At 37.0% G+C, this 16671-nt stretch overlaps 1 protein-coding gene across 1 annotated transcript in view; it reads right to left on the bottom strand.

Annotated features, from left to right (window-relative positions):
• Window positions 1-16671, bottom strand: part of LOC150079402 (uncharacterized) — a 1085915-nt gene that overhangs the window by 421599 nt on the left and 647645 nt on the right. The gene's annotated exons all lie outside the window — the stretch shown is intronic.

Genomic DNA, 16671 nt, shown 5'->3' with positions numbered 1-16671 from the left:
GAATTACCCAGTACTCGACTGCCAGGAATCTGTTTATGTACGACGTCGGGCCAGAAGACCAGATTGGCGATGCATATAGTGCGATGGTTATAGGCACCGCTGGACGCATCCTCTGACTACATCGACGTTCAGTAACCCCGTCAGCTCCTGTCGAATTTCTCACATCGCACGAGAAAGTCTTCGATATCATTGCGGAAAAATGGTTCTGAAAAGTGAGGCCCTCGTCCCAAGTCATGCCGAGGTCGGTTTGAGACTTCACTTTCCTTATCTGTAATCCGTTGTGATAGGCTGTGATGTCATTTTTGATTCTCTTTTTTGTAAAGGGAATTTTTTCTTAATTTTATTATTAAGCTTAAACGGTGTAGTTAAGATTTTTTCCAATTAATTTCATTCTGCGGTTTGTCAAAAGCCCTTTGAAAATGTATCCAGAAAAAGGAAATGTTAACACCGCGCGTTTAATGAACAGCGGGATAATAAATATTTTGTATTTATATTACTCTAGCAAGGAAAAGGATTGTGATTGATTTGCAAACAGTGGCTGTATTAAAAATATACATCATGCGTTTTGATTAACTTACGAAGAAAGCAGTATAAAGTTAAACCAACCCTTTCCTTATATGGCCCGCGGAGTCTCGCAAAATCATCAGTGCAGTCTCCGACTGAAGAGATTGCACCACTGCGCTATACAATAGAGATGTCCTCCCACTGACTTAAAAGGTAATCCCAGAATGTATTTATTCATACTTCTACTCTAATGTGAATCGACTATTTATTTTATTTTTTGGTACAATGGATGCGCATTTCGGTACAACAAAATAAAAACAAGCGATAAGAAAAGAAACCAGATGGCAATCTAAAACATTTCTTAAAAGAAATGTTTTAGATTGCCAACTAAAACATTTCTTTTAAAATCCTTAAGATCAGTCTACTTTGCACATCAAGAGTGCAGATAAAAGCAGAATACGTTTGCGCCTGTGATATTTCAGCACTTTCAAAGACTACTTTATTCATGAGTGAAGGTTGCAGTTAGAGATAACGTTTATAGATGATTTTCTGCTATTCTAGTTAAATAAGAGCAAAACAAACTAAAAAAAGGAAAACAAATAACGGAACAGAAAATCGGGTATTGTTATCAAGAAAGGCAAGCACTTCACATACAATTCACTTCATGCAAATGGTCTCGTTTTTTTCTACTAACATTAATGATCACTTAAAAGTCACACTGATCTTGCTACACAGGATTTATCTGAAGTAGTTGCAGAGAAAATAACCAAAAGTAAAGTAAAAAACCAGTTGCCGGATGGTCTCAATATTGTTCTTTGTTTGTCTACGCCCACAGAGATGTACTGCATGAGACTAATGTTCGAGATACTAGATTATACCCTCTGATAAGGAGCTGTGACCCACAGTGACGTGGTTCCGTTTCCGGAAAAGGACAATGGCCTGCAACCGATGTCATATTTTTCCAGATTTGCTTAAATATATCATAGAGAAATCAGATCCATTAAATGCATATTTCAAGCTGAAAAGAAAGCAATAATATATATATATATATATATATATATATATATATATATATATAACCCGCAGATCTGCTAACCCACACTGGACCAGCGTGGCATATTATGGTCCATTCCCTCAACATGCCTGTTAAGGAGGCCTCCAGTGGATTGACACTGGCTGCAAGTTTATTTATATATACAATAAATTCCCATTATAGCGCTCTTCCGCTTTTAACCTTTTCCTTCTGGTCACAAGGTCCATCTTATGAAGTACCGTAACCTTTTTCAACGGCTGCAGCAGTTCCGTTTCAAATGCTTGTGTGAAGATTTTTAACATTCATATTAACTATTTCTTCATAAACAATTCAATTTAAAAAGATGAAAACTCAACGTTATCAACAAAAATGCTGAAGAAATGTGAAAAACTGTTCCAAAAAAAAAGAGATTACACTTGTAATGCTTTCTCAATTATAGTGCACTTTGGGGCTAGTCCCCACGAAATCGCTATAATGGGAGTTTACTGTATACGTGTACATAAATATATGTATTCTACTACTTATTCATTGTGTATAGAAAACTTTGCCATAACGTCACAGGAAAATGTCTAGCAATTCTGATGAATAAAGGCGAAGACAAGTAGATATTTTCGGATAGAAACAGGCAACTCCTGTCTTGGGGCACCCTAAGAGCCTACACTGTTGAAATAAACAGCCAACACAAATTTAAAAGTAAGCAAATAAAGAATATAAAGCTTGTAATTGAGATTTCCAGGAGCCTAACTTCCCGTCCGCACTAGTAACAGCATGGAAATTACAGTTATATTGATAAGGAAAATGGTTGTGTGTGGTAATGCAAGCTGAAGCTGAGTAGGGCGAGACCGTAGTAAATAAAATAAGAAACGTTTGTGATAGAAGTATAAATAACCACTCCGAGTTAGAATTTCTGTAATCATTATGAATCTTTAAGATATAAGGTGATAACACGTAAAAAGCATTGCTAAGTAGTTTACAGTCTTATGTGCGGCCTTTTACAGAGAATAATAGTCGCATATAAGTTTCCGTCTGGGTCAGAAAATGTCCCAGAAATTGTCTAAGGGTGAGGGACACACACACAGGCAGAAGGTATGTTGTACTATGCATTATATAAATTCGAAATTTCTTAATTTATATTATATTTTATATAATCCTAAATTCTATTATTTCTCATATAACCTCAAAACTTATTTTCCCATACTGCATATTGATCATTACAGAAACAAAGACCCCCTTATCGTTGCTTTTACTTATAATGTGGGGGGTTGACTCCTGAAGAAGTCAGTCAAATTGTAGGTATACAGCGATAAGTTTTTGTATATTATCCTTTGTGTATATAGCAAACAGAGAGAGACTTTTAAGGAAGAGAGGGGTTCAAAATTATATATTGTTCTATGTATTTATATTTAAAAATGGTTAATGTATTAAGAGTTCCACCTGCCCCCCCTATGAAAGGGAGTATCACCAAATAGAAGAAACTGTGTTGAATTTTAATATATGTTCTGCATTCAGTTGCTAGAGGTGCACATATAGGTACAGTGTAGCGTGAAAAAAAAAAAAAAAAAGTACAGTATGTGAAATCTAAATCGGCGTAACTGGCTGTAGAAAAACCCGCTGTGCTGATTTAGATTTCGATTCTAATGAGAATGATTTGATTGAAATTTCTCTTATATTAATCAGAGAAGGGTTAATCGGGATGACTGTTCTGTCACTTGCAAGCCATTTATGAAGGATATCGTCTGAGAAAAGCGATCATTTACAAGTTTCTCAAACAATAATGCAGACCTGCCACAAACTGAATAAGCACATCACTCTATTAATTATATGATGTCACTGTCGTGAAGCTGAGGTAGAACGAGAAGGTCGCGTGTAACGCTTTGTGTGACAGTAATTCTTGTGAATGTCAGTAATGGTTCTGTATCATAATAAACGACCATTCGCATTATCAAAAGATGCAGTATGAGTTGTGTCCAAAAAGCTATCACACGACCAGAAAAATATGTCCACGGGTCTCTGATCACGACCAATACAATAGATTTATGCAGGATATGAATTATGGTGCCAGCAGCAAATTATATGAGTTGTGGTTGAGACGTCGGAGACGTTTCATGGTATGGTCAAAAATTGCATACTCACAAATTTATTTGATGGCAGAAACATTTAAGAATCTAAATATATATACGCCTGGGACCCTGTTACATATTTTAGAGACTCTAACAGCCCAAGGTAGCCTTCTGAGGCATTAGCCTCTGAGCCTAATAAATTCAAACTTGCGTTAGTGTATCCTGTCAGTAAATTTTGTGCATTATATAGTCAGTTTGTTCTGGATGAAAAATCCAAGTTCCAGAGGATAAAAAACAAAGCTGGGAAAACCCGTATTCGAGACCGACTAACTCGACCATAGTGTACAAAAAGCCAATAAAGGTTCCTCCGGTCTCTGCGGGAATATTTTTCAACTTGGTCGGTGATGGGAGTCAAGGTCAGGTCAATTCCTCATAGTATTAGAGTAGCGAGGCCTTGGCCTTTGCCCACGTGAGTAGTCCACTGTGGCAGCCTAATAGACACGGTACATCGGCCTCTACCACTCGTTTGAAGATGTCTGGATTCGATTTCAGACGATAACTGTAGGAATTTTTTAAAGTCCTTTTCTTTCGACTAGTTAGCCGACAATCTTGCAGAGGGAGAGAATTTTCCTCGCAAGTCGAGTTTTTCAGACAGCACAATTTGCAGCTCGGTCTGTGAACGCGCACTTGTACAGACAAATCTACAAACGAATATGAGCAATAAGCTCCGGTGCTGTTAAAACAATATTTCCATCCCCTCACGTGAGCAAAGGCCAAGGTTACGGGCATGCTGATACAGACATGTTGAGGTAGCGGTGGTTCAAAGAAAAGTTGCCTAAATCTCTGGCCGAGAAGACCATTTCTTTTTAAAATTTTGATATAAACACTTAAACCTAAAAATATTTCATGTAACAAAGTAAAATACAGTATGCACAATTTCTGTGTTTTATTTTTGAACAACATTTAATAAAGGACGATTCAAAATTATGCAAAAGCATTTTCTGTACATCTTTGATATCATGATTAATTCGTATAAAAAATGTTTGTTTTACACGTATTAAGAATTAAAATATTTAAATTCCAAGAGTGGTATTTTCAGTTATATTTTATCAAATAAAAAAAAATTAAAGTACCATATGGAAATTTGAACCCTTGTCAGTAAAACGAAAGTCACACCTGCTACTCCATGTCGCATGGAAGTAACTGCTAAAATGCTATTACTACCATGCAGCTCCTATCCTATAATTTCCACTTTCTTTGCAGTGTTTTAAGCTAAGAAATTTGACTATGTTTTTGTAATTCGCTATATCTTTGCAAATACCTATAAAATGTATATTTAATATACATTATATGCATTATACATTGTATACATTAATATACATTGTTGTTCGCCGCGGCCTTTGAACCTTTCCTCGCAAGGTATACTGATTTCCCATCATATGCAGATGACACCTGATAAATCAGCGAGTCGCCGTCCTGATTAACAGTCTTCTAGCCTATCTACTGCAAACAGGTCTGCAGCTAAACATATCTAAATCAGCCCAAATCACATTTACAAAAAAGAGAATCAAAATTGATATCAAAGCCTATCACAACGTAGTGCAGATAAGGAAAGTAAGTCTCACACCGACCTCAGCTTGACTCGGGACGAAGGCCTCACTTTTCAGAACCATTTTTCGAACAGAAAATCGAAGACTTTCTCGGCGATGTGGGCAATTCGACAAGAGCTGACGGAGTTACCCAACTTCGATGTAGTCGGCGGATACGTCCAGCGGTGCCTACAACCTATCGCACTATATGCATCGCCAATCTGGTCTTCTGGCCCGACGTCGTACATAAACAGATTCCTGGCAGTCGAGTACTGGGTAATTCGATGGATGAACAGGGTCACGGGCAACGCATTCACCATCTCCAGGGCTGTGTTATATACCAACCTAAAGATCACTCCCTGGAGAGTTCACATAGCACCCAGGAATATTCTTCTGCTGTCTCAGATGCTAACTGGTTTGATTGACACCCCCCACAGTTTTCATGGAGTTATCTCAACACCACGTGTTGGCCGCAATAATGACAACCCCTACTTACCGTTGCATTGTACACTGCCCAACCTGTGCTGTCTGAAGAACTTCTTTCCGAACAACGCAGTCAACCTTTTCAATTCATTGGCAATAGACCCTGTGAAATACTCTGAAGGCAAACAGTACAGAGTAAAGAGCCTCTCTGAAGCACACAGCTTGCTTGAACTATAGAAGTATAAAGAAGCTTGAACTAGAAAGAAGCTAGAAGCTTGAACTAGAAAGAAGCTAGAAACTTGAACTTTAGAAATAGGATGGAATGGTCAAAATATAAAATTTCTGTTGGACATCTACTTTTATTTGATACTGTGAATAATTACTCTTCTAATGTTGTCGATAATTGCATTCTTTAAATAATACTGTAAATGATTTGAACTGTTGTAAATAATTTCACTTTTGTAATTACTGTAAACATGTTTTGTAAATAATGTATTGTAAAAATTGCTATTCCTGCATTTTTGTACACCCTTGTAGCCGATCGGCTGTGTAAAAGGGGTGAAAGCAATCACTTGCGATAAAAATAAACGGATTTAATAATAATATGATTAAATTACAAATTTAACGTAGATATCCTAACTAAGAATCATAATTTTGCCAACGCTAGTATAATATAAGGATACTATAGCAGGAAGGGGGTGGAAGGACAACAGGCAACTCATGGTACCCATTAGGCTTTCTCCTCCATAGCGTTAGTACCGAATGAGAAGCCAAGTGGCCTAGAGCTGCCCGTGTTTCCCTCTAGTTTAATAATTCAAAGGTGTAAAGATTTAAAAGCTTAACAGAATCAAACTTTATTATGTATTTGTTTCTTTGTTTTTAAATTTATGCTGAGGAAACGAAGCCCATGAAGTATCAATCTATATCCAGTCTATAAATTACGCGTATTCAAGATAAAGGCTGGGATCAAACATGAGTTTATAAATTTGAATTTAACAAAATGGTTGAAGTATTCTCAAAAAAATGCTAAAAAATACACCTGCGGTGCAAGAGAAGGTCGGATACACTTTGGTGTAGATTAAGAACTCTTTTGAAGATTCTCATTCGAAGTATCGAGTGTAATAAACGGTAATGAACGAAATCGAAAAGAACCTCGGCATCCTTTCATGTGTACGTGCATCTCGTGTGGCCACTTGCTCTGTGTCAACGCTATTCACGATTGCGAGACCATTAAACTGAACAGCTTAATGGGCTCAATTTCTTTGTTGTCAGTCATAAAAAAAAAAAAAGGAATCTGGGGATAAAACGTGGGGGGAATCATAAAAATGACTGCCAAAGCCTTTCATCTTATGCACTAAATAGGAAAATTCCAGAACCCAGCAGCAGCAGCCATAAAATTAAACTGGTGTTTGTAAATACAGTATATCTTATTAGCTTACCATATGAACTTAGGAAGCACGAGATAAACTTCTCCGCTTTCTAACAATGACGCCATCATTGTAGATTCATCAAGATTCATTTTTAAAGTGCTTCGAAGAGTGAATATCTTCCTCATTAAGTTCTTTTGCGTACTTTTCAGATTAATAATGAATAAGTTGTGAGATAACCTTCCCATTTTTTCATGCAAAGCAAATAATAAATCAGAATTTTCGTAAATAGTTCTCAAACTGCCTTTCCGTGGTAACACTAAGTTGCTGCAACAAGCAACTTAGAGTTACGTCACTGAGTTGAGGTGCTGAGTTAGACAAGTGGTGTTGTCATTTCCTTGGCTCTACCCTTCAAGTTTCAGACATGAACTGTCAACAATGGAAAACTGCGGTAAAGAATAGCCAACAGTTTTCCCTCGACGACTCCAGTAATTTTACTTTTAAGTGAATTTATTAATATATTATTTTGTCTCTTGGTTTAGGACGTGCTACTGCAAAGGAAAGCAATCGCTGAAGAATAGGAGGGAAATTCATGAAAAGTTTGATCTCGAATTTGTTTATATTAAATAGATTCTGAACTTAAGGGGAGAAGGGGTCAAGTTCTTTATTTATTATATATTGTCCTATTTGAAAATAATGCGCACCATGCCTCTCAAAATTTGTATTTTTTCACATATTTTGTGTTTTAATCGATGATAAAAACACATGTTTTTAGTATCGATTACATCAGTGCAATCTCCATCAAGCGTGGCACAAATTTCTGTGATATCATGTTTCCCTGGATACCTTTATCACTTTTAGAGCTAATGTCATTGATAATCGAATGAGCAATCCAGTCAAATCTTCAATGAAATCGCCGTCATGAGTGTTTGTTTCGTCTACTAATTTGCCTACTTGCAGTGAACCTGTCCGAGGTGCTTTCTTTCAAAAGCGCCTCCGTAGCCAGGTGGGAAGGAGCAGCAGTGCGTAGCACACGCTTCTTGATTAAACCGGGGTTTGAGCCCGTCACCACCAAATACGGAGGATGCGGAAAGGTCAGGGAATGACCACCGCATATCCCCGGAGCAATATGGCCTTAGTTGCTAATGCACCTAAAAACCAAATAACAAACAAGCTTTCTTTCAAGAAGCTGAATATTTACCCAAAATTTATTAAAAATCTCGTTTTATATTTGAATTTCTTATTTCTGTTTCTTCTTTCATGGATATTAACAGCTGCGACCAAACACTACAGTCGTAAGGATCCGTGAAAGAAGAAAACCAAACAACTTCAATAAATTTTATATAAATAGACTTGTATAAGTTCAGATTCATTTGAATCACTGACAATATACAACGAGGACTATGTTAAATATGATTTAGCATTGCAAGAAGAAGTAACTATAAAATAGACGAGAATCTCTTGGAGGACTTTTTTTTTTTTTTTTTTTTTTTTGGTAGTTGTTGGTGCATCGGCTTCTGTGGCCATAATGCACCTCCCAAGGTTTTTGCAGTACTTTTGATCCAAGCCCGAGGCGGGATTCGAACCCGCGACCTTTGGGTTGCCAGGCAGGCACTTTACCCACCTGGCTATCCCGGTCGGCCTTCTTGGAGGACTAATTTGAATTTGGGAGAAATCTTGAGCTTTAGAATACTAAATGAAAACTTATGAAAAATAAGAGACCTACTTTCATTGACATAGAATACGCATTTGATAATATTAACTGGAATGTGATGGCAACAATTCTAAAAAATATATATAAAATTAGGGCCTATTTTTTTTACCAGATGTGTCCTTTCTTCTATGTATTCAAAATAGCCAATAAAGAAATTGAGAACGAAAATGGATGGTGGCATAAAACGTAATGGGAACTAATAAATATGCTGCTATTTACAAATGCTATAGTAGCTACAGCCGATAGTGAAAAGTTTGTGCAGAGAGTTCTGAGGGAAATAAATTCAATTTTAAAAATAAATACAATCTGAAAATAAACATGAATAAAGTAAAGATGATGAAGTGTAACAAGAAGTGACAGAGAGTTTTTTTGTTTTTTTTAGGAGCATTAGCAACTAAGGTCATATTGCTCCGGGGATATGCGGTGGTCATTCCCTGACCTTTCCGCATCCTCCATATTTGGTGGCTCATGGCTCGAACGCCGGTCTAATCAAGAAGCGTGTGCTACGCACTGCTGCTCCTGCCCACCTGGCTATGGAGGCGCCGTGACAGAGAGTAAATATTGTAATAGAGAACAGGAAGATGTAACAAGTAGTCCTCTAAGTACAGTGAAACTTCTCCTAACGGACACCTCTCGTTAACGGACATCTCTCTACAACGGACATTTTCAAATTCCCCAACTCACCTCCATTGGTTTTAACGTGTTTGCAGCTTCTGTCTAGCGGACATTCTCCGTAACGGACGCGGACAGGCAATCTGCACTGTTTCGTTTAGATTAGCACTTAATTTGACCTCCCCATAACGGACAGCAGGCGAGCTCACCGCCCTTTTTCTAGGAACTTTTCTTCCACGTATTGCCTCAATCGTGTGTTTATTTTCTATTTCCGATTCTCTAAATTTTATCAAGGTTTACGTCGTGGTTCTAAACCCTTTTTCAAGAATTTTAAGGCACGTGTAACACTTCTGATGACGTTTTACACGTGCGATATGGTCGGCCTTTCGTCTTTTCAGTTTCAGTTTTGTTCAGTGTCGTGTGAAGTGCACAATATCTTCTCGTAAACATTTAACTTTAAAAGATAAAGTCGAACTCATTAATGCGTATGATCTGCAAAAAAATAGTGTTCGCACTCTCGCTGCAAAATTCAAAATCGGGAAGACGCAGGTAAGCGACATCCTAAAGAAAAAAAAAATGAACTGCTCAAACAATTTTGGCAACACGGAAATGATCAGGTTCAAAAATCATTCCCGAAAACTGTTGGACTTCAAATTGACAATGTTACGTATGAGTGGTTTTGTCGCGAATGTGCTAAAAAAAAATTCCCATTAATGGGCCTATTATTAGGGAAAAGGCTTTGGAGGTTGCGAAATCTATGGGAATAAATGAGTTCAAAGCTTCTGTGGGATGATTAGACAAGTTCAAAACTCGGCATAAAATTTCTTGGAAAACCGTAAGTGGTGAAGGTGGATCTGTTGATACTGGGGTTGTAACAGAGTAGACCGTCAAATTGGAAGATTTATGTCGTGATTTTGAAGCTAAGGATATTCACAACTGTGACGAAACAGGGTTGTTTTTTAAAGCTCTTCCTGAAAAAACAATGAGTCTAAAAAACGAAAAGTGCCAGGGCGGAAAAATTTCTAAGGAACGCTTGACTATACTATTGTGTACAAATATGCTGGGAGACTTTGAACAACCTCTTGTTATAGGAAAACCACAAAATCCTTGTTGTTTCAAGGGCATAAAGTTGAATCTTTTGAATGTTGACTGGAAGTCTAATAAAAATGCGTGGATGACACGAGATATCATGAGCGAATGGATAAGTCACTTTAACCAAAACACGATTCGTCAAAACAGAAAAATTATTCTTTTCATGGATAATGCTGCATCTCACCCGCACATTGAACTGTCCAACATTCAAATCGTTTTTCTGCCACCAAACACATCTGCAGAGTGTCAGCCCTTGGATCAAGGGATAATAAAAAATTTTAAACTTCACTACAGAAAACGTGTTTTAAGACATCTCATTGCAAACATGAACGATGTAACATGTGCGAGTGACCTTGCAAAGAAACTCAGCATCCTAGATGCGATTCAATGGATTTCCTCTTCAGTAAACGCAATTAGAAAACAAACTGTCGTGAACTGTTTTGTAAAGTCTGGCTTCTCAAACGCAAAAATTGAAGTTGTGAACAGCAATGTGGAGCACCAAGAAGAACAAGAACTTCAACATCTATTGATAATGTACGATACTTCCGCTACAAGTGACCCTGGCTACAAAGATATAGACTCGAACCTCACTGCAGAAGATGGTGCTCTAGATATCAACGACATTATCATCGATATTTTTCAAGAAGTTCCTCATGAGGATGAAGAAATGGAAGGAGGTCATTCTGTCGAAGAACATATTAACGACGAACCACCGATGAAAATAGAAGAAACGCTCATACAAATCAATCGTTTAAAAATGCTTTTCGCCGCTGAAGAAGATACTGAAGGACTTTCGATGGTTTCTTCACTCCAAACAAATGTTAAAAACAAAATCAGCCGGAAGAAGGTGCAGAAGAAAATAAGTGATTACTGTATGTATTTTTCTTAAGATAAAGTCATAATATGCATAGCACAATTGTATGTATATTATTTACAAGAATATTGTGCAAAATCCGTATATAATTTAATTTAATTTTACATTAAACGTTTAACGATTTTTCTTTCTTTCTTTTTTTTTTTCTCCCTCAGACTTCTTGTTAGCGGACACTTCTCTCTAACGGACACATTTTCGTTCCCCATGGCTGTCCGTTAAAGGGAAGTTTCACTGTACCTGGGAACAATATAACGGCAGATGGGGGGAAAAACAGAGAAAAATTATTAACAAAATAAACCAAGCAAAACAAGCGTTTCTTTGGAGGGGGGAAAAACAGCTCTTAACATCTAAAGACACAAGTCTACAAACAAGAAATAAATTTATAAAGAGCTATGTATGGAGCACAGCATTATATGGATGTGAAGGCTGCAGGATCGTAGAATAGAGAAGAGAAGCATGGTTAAAACCAAAACTGGAGGCATTTGAGATGTGGTACTACAAAAGGCAACTGAAGATCCCATGGGTTAATAAAGTTAAAAACAAGGAAATACAAATCGGGCCAACAAAAAAAAAAAAAAAAAAAAGGACCTTATGGAATACAACAATGAAAATAAGAGATGGGTTACTTGGGCAGATATTGGGCCATGAGAGTCTGTTGAGTACGATCATGGAGGGATGATTTAAGGCAAGAAGAAGCAAAGGCTCTCATCTATAAAGCAGATCCTAAATGATGCCAACCTAAATGATGCATTCTGAAATGAAGAGGCTGGCAGGAAGAAAGAGTAATTGGAGGATAGCAACAGATAAATCTCCATATTGAAATATGAGACAGAAACTGATAATGGCAAATGATGCAAGGAAGCAAGCTTATACAGCATCAGCTTAAAAAAAATGTCCACATCATCTCTATCTCTTCAAATAATTTTTCTTATACTTCCTTAAATCTATTCAAACTATCCATTTCCACAACACCGAACGGAAATTGGTCCGACAAGCAATTACTCTCTGGTTGAAAGCAGATTTTCCCACATCTCCACTGCGTGTATCCTACAACCATCCTTTTTCGATTTAAATTTATGTTTCCTTATGTGCGCCGTCAGAGATTTTTCAGTTATGGGGAGAGCAATACCTCGAAGTTCATGCATTATAAATGATTATTTCAAAGTTTGCAGTACTTTTAATTGTTATGCTGGCCAATTATGAATTATGGGTCATGCTGTACATGGAGGACATAAGATTTCACGGATGAGCAGCGAGGAATTTCTTGAAGCTGACGAAGTGAGCAGTGTTTCTCAACCCTTTATAAACAGATTGAGAACACTGGTCTAAAACGAGAGACTAGCGTTCGGAAATTTCCAGTCTCTATGCTACAGAAGAAAACAGCAAGTGTTGCAAGCGGAATACCCATCTTTGTGATAATATTAAAAGTGCAAATATGCCACTGTTCCATGAATTGCAACCTTAAATCTCAAAAGGAAGAAAATAATGTTGAATTGCATACGTCTTAAGGAACGACACGTTATTTTCTTCTCTGATGCTTAAAAGTAAGTGCTTCTGGTACCATCCGCCTTATCCGCTAACGAAATACGGAAGGTCATGAGAAGTCAGCGAGAATGAGACTAATGAGGTATGCAGTTACACAGCAGGAAGGCCATTCCCAGGACACACCTAAAGTAAAAGCAGCAATTATACTATTACGCTGAACAATCAGGTTGTTTGTTTTAAAAAGTAACTAAGTACAACGTGTGGAGAATTAGTGTTTTGCTGCACATTAATCAAGTACTAATAGCCGGAACAACTTCTTTTATATACAGAATTTCTTTTGACAGCATTTCCGTGTATTAAATCAGAGATGTGTTTTTAGATTATGCGATAATGACTCTGTCTTTAAAAATATAATGAGATAGTCGTTTTGTTGTAGTAAAAGTAGATTATTATGCTACATAATTAATCCAATATTCGCCTTAATTTATACACCCCCCCCATAATCATACTAACTATTTCGACACGATCGGAGAGTGACGTATTGCTAAAGCCCAAATAATCCTAATAGCTCAGGGCTTCCCAAAGTGTGGAGCAGCAAACTTAGTTGTTGAGGGGGGGGGCTGTTGTTTTCATGAAACATCTTTTTAACGAAATATGGACAAATCACCCCACAAATCCAGGTTTTTTTTTTTTTTTTTTTTATGAAAACCTATAGTACTTAGTACCGTGCATGGGTTGAAGGAGAAGTATGGGGGGGAGGGGGATGCCGGAAACTTTGCTCTAGAGACTAAACATGGGTTTCACCACTTCAAGCCTCCAATAAGCAAAGTGGTGGTATTTCACCGGTTGATGAAAGTCATCTACCACCTGGGAAACGAAACGTATTTTATTTCGATCTTTGTGACCAAATGTATTAATTTATAAAAGTATGTATACTCATCGTTAATGTTAAATCTGTTTATTTTCACTTGTGGGAGATGGAATTTTATGAAATATTTTAAGGGAAACGCAAAGTACAAAAGATTGGGAACCTCTGACCTAACCAAAGTACCGATGGGTAAGGTTTTAAGTACTGCCAGATGGGTAAGATTTTAAGTATTGTACGTGGATGTATTTTTTCCCATTAACAAGAATACTAGACTTATAACTATAGTACTAACTTTTAACACTCGCCACACGCATTCTCAAATATCTTTCAATAAAGTCAAATTTTCAAAAATATTTTATTACTAAAAGGTATGAGTAATATAAAGCTCCAATTTAAAGTTCTATGGTCAGTTTATTCAATCCATAAATTCCCTTCCCACTGAAGTCTTTTTAAATATTTATATCTCACATTTATTTAAATTTTTCTGTGAAAAGAATCAAGGAATACTTTAGAGAAGGGGGAGAAAAAAAAGAAGAAAACTCCTATGACCGAAATTTGATTACCTATATACTCTTTTATTCATTACAATACTGGTTCAACTGTTATTTATTATACTTATGGTACCCTCATGTACAGTGTGAGTTAGCCATTTACTCAATTACGCAATTTGGTATTTAAAAATTATATTAAATTCAGGTTAATATCGTGAATTCGATTCCTAACGTTTTGAATGATTTCTTGACCAAGTCGTCAGGAGCGCGAGTGCGGTAGCACACGCTCTTTGAGTGGACCGGGGTTCGAGCCCGTGACTGCTAAATACAATTAACAATTTGTATTGATTGATTTATTGTAAACTCTACTGACCTGGTGGTCGTGCCGGAGTATAAACAAGAACATATACCTTTGTTGTCGCAAAACTCGAGTTCAATATCCTGAAGAAACCTATGTTCAAGAACGTTATGAATAATGTCTAATAGATAGATAGACTAGAGCTGTTGCGAAGAATTTTATAAATCAATCGTTCTTACCCCCCCCCCCCCCCCCCCGTTTTAAATCACACGTTGCGAGAAACATAATATGCGAAATTGCTGGGCAGACTAGTGTGATGAACTTTTATTGGTTTAATTGACGACACGAAATACAATGACCCGGCGTCCGTAACGATTCGTTAGCAGTTGCAATGCTGAAAATCCATTAAGAAAGTGGAAAAGTCAACATCACTAAAGCAACGCTGTAGGTTGCAAAAACCACCATATGAAAAGGCTGCGCATCATTTAAATTTTTCGAAGTCGGCGCTTAACGACGATCCGCCTCATTTCCGTGCCGAATATATTTTGTCTGAAACAAAAGGCGGGAGATTTCTGGAGCGTGATGGACTCGGCTTAGCACTGAACCAGTTCTTCATGACGGGCTTTGTGCTACCGAATAAAGGAAGCAGAAATAAGTTCAGCGTCGACCAAAATGTGAAAGGCGTGTTTACAAAATAAAGGAACCAAGACACACAAGAAACGATGAGACAAAAAAAAAGAAAAAAAAAAAAGTAAATAAGCAATAAAGTTTTGGGAAGCTGATTTATTCTGGATAACCATCCGGCATCTCTACAGGTTCTTCCCCAATCCTTTTTAGACAACTGAGTTTTATAATGAATTGTCTGAAAAGGACACCAACAATATCTTTATTAATAACCCTCTCTACCTAACCCGAGATGTAAATTATTTCAGTTTAGAAACGAAAGAAAAATGAATTATTAAATTAGTTACTTCCCCCCTTCCCAATTCTATGCATAAAAATCATCGGCAATAACTGTGCCATTTGGAGATGACCCAGCACTTTCCCAACCTTTATTTCTCAGTTCCGTTGAGTGTACAAATTTTGAAAGAAAAGTATACAAATACGATTTGGCTCAGAGGAAGCTTTTTCTACTACTATTCTTTTCTCCTACTATTCTTGTCATCTTACAAGGACTTCATCATTATAAGATAAAATAAATTATGAACTGTGTATGATAACTGTTGTTCAGTGAACTAAACAGCATTTATTTACAATTAACATTTTTTATTGTTTTATTTTTAGTATTAAAATGACATAATGATGCAAGAAGCGAACTTATTCTACATCTACCAAAAAAAAAAACACCTCTCTCATATTATTCCCATTGTTAGAAAGTGTCGATTCAATCCTCCTTTAAATTTTCCAAACACGCCGCCTCGGCCACCTTGCAGGCAACTTATTCCAATGTTCCGTAACACTCGGCCCGAAGGTAAACTTCATAATATTTAGCCTGCTATTTCTCTTCAAGTATCCCATTCATTTTGCTAATCCCATGATGATCTTATATAATTTCAATCGAATCCCCTTTAAACGTCTAGTTGTTAATCTCTGTAGAGATTAACATAATTTAGTGGCTCTTCTTTACACCTTCTCTAGGAGTTCTAAGAGTATATCCCCCCCACCCCACCTTTAGATGCGGCCTCTAAACATGGATACAATATTCCAAGTGTAGCCTCGCCATAGTCTTATAAAGAGAGATATACTGAACACCATCTCCCTACTTCAGGGGTCGGAACCTTTTTGAGTGAAGAGCCATTTTTGATATAATTAAAAAAAAGAGAGAGAATCAGAAGAGCCGCACTTCAGCACAAGCCGGGGAGAGAGGGGTGGGGGAGTTTTTTTTTAAAGAAATGGAATAGAGTGGGAAAGTGTTCTATTAAAAAAATATATTTTTAGAAATATTATTTATTAATAATATTTCTAATTAATGTGACTTTCGCTGCTGAACTTCTTGAGCGAGTTCTTTCAACATCAGGGAAGTATGCTGTAATTTTCATCTTTAAACAAGCTGAGAGACTCGCATTGCTCAGACGGTTTCTTGATTTATTTTTAATATAGTTCATGTTCGAAAATATTTGCCCGAAGAAATTCGTCGAACCAAAAAGTGAGAGAAGTCCAAATGCAAATATTTTCAAATTTCTATACGTGTCCGGTAAGCTACACCACGCATCGAACACAATTTGGTCTTGCTTTTCAACTCATCTATCGGCATCCATTTA

Source organism: Mastigoproctus giganteus, chromosome 10 (assembly GCF_048544385.1).
Source record: "Mastigoproctus giganteus isolate SK-2022 chromosome 10, ASM4854438v1, whole genome shotgun sequence".
Lineage (NCBI taxonomy): Eukaryota > Metazoa > Arthropoda > Arachnida > Uropygi > Thelyphonidae > Mastigoproctus > Mastigoproctus giganteus.
This window is presented reverse-complemented; position numbering and strand designations above follow the sequence as displayed.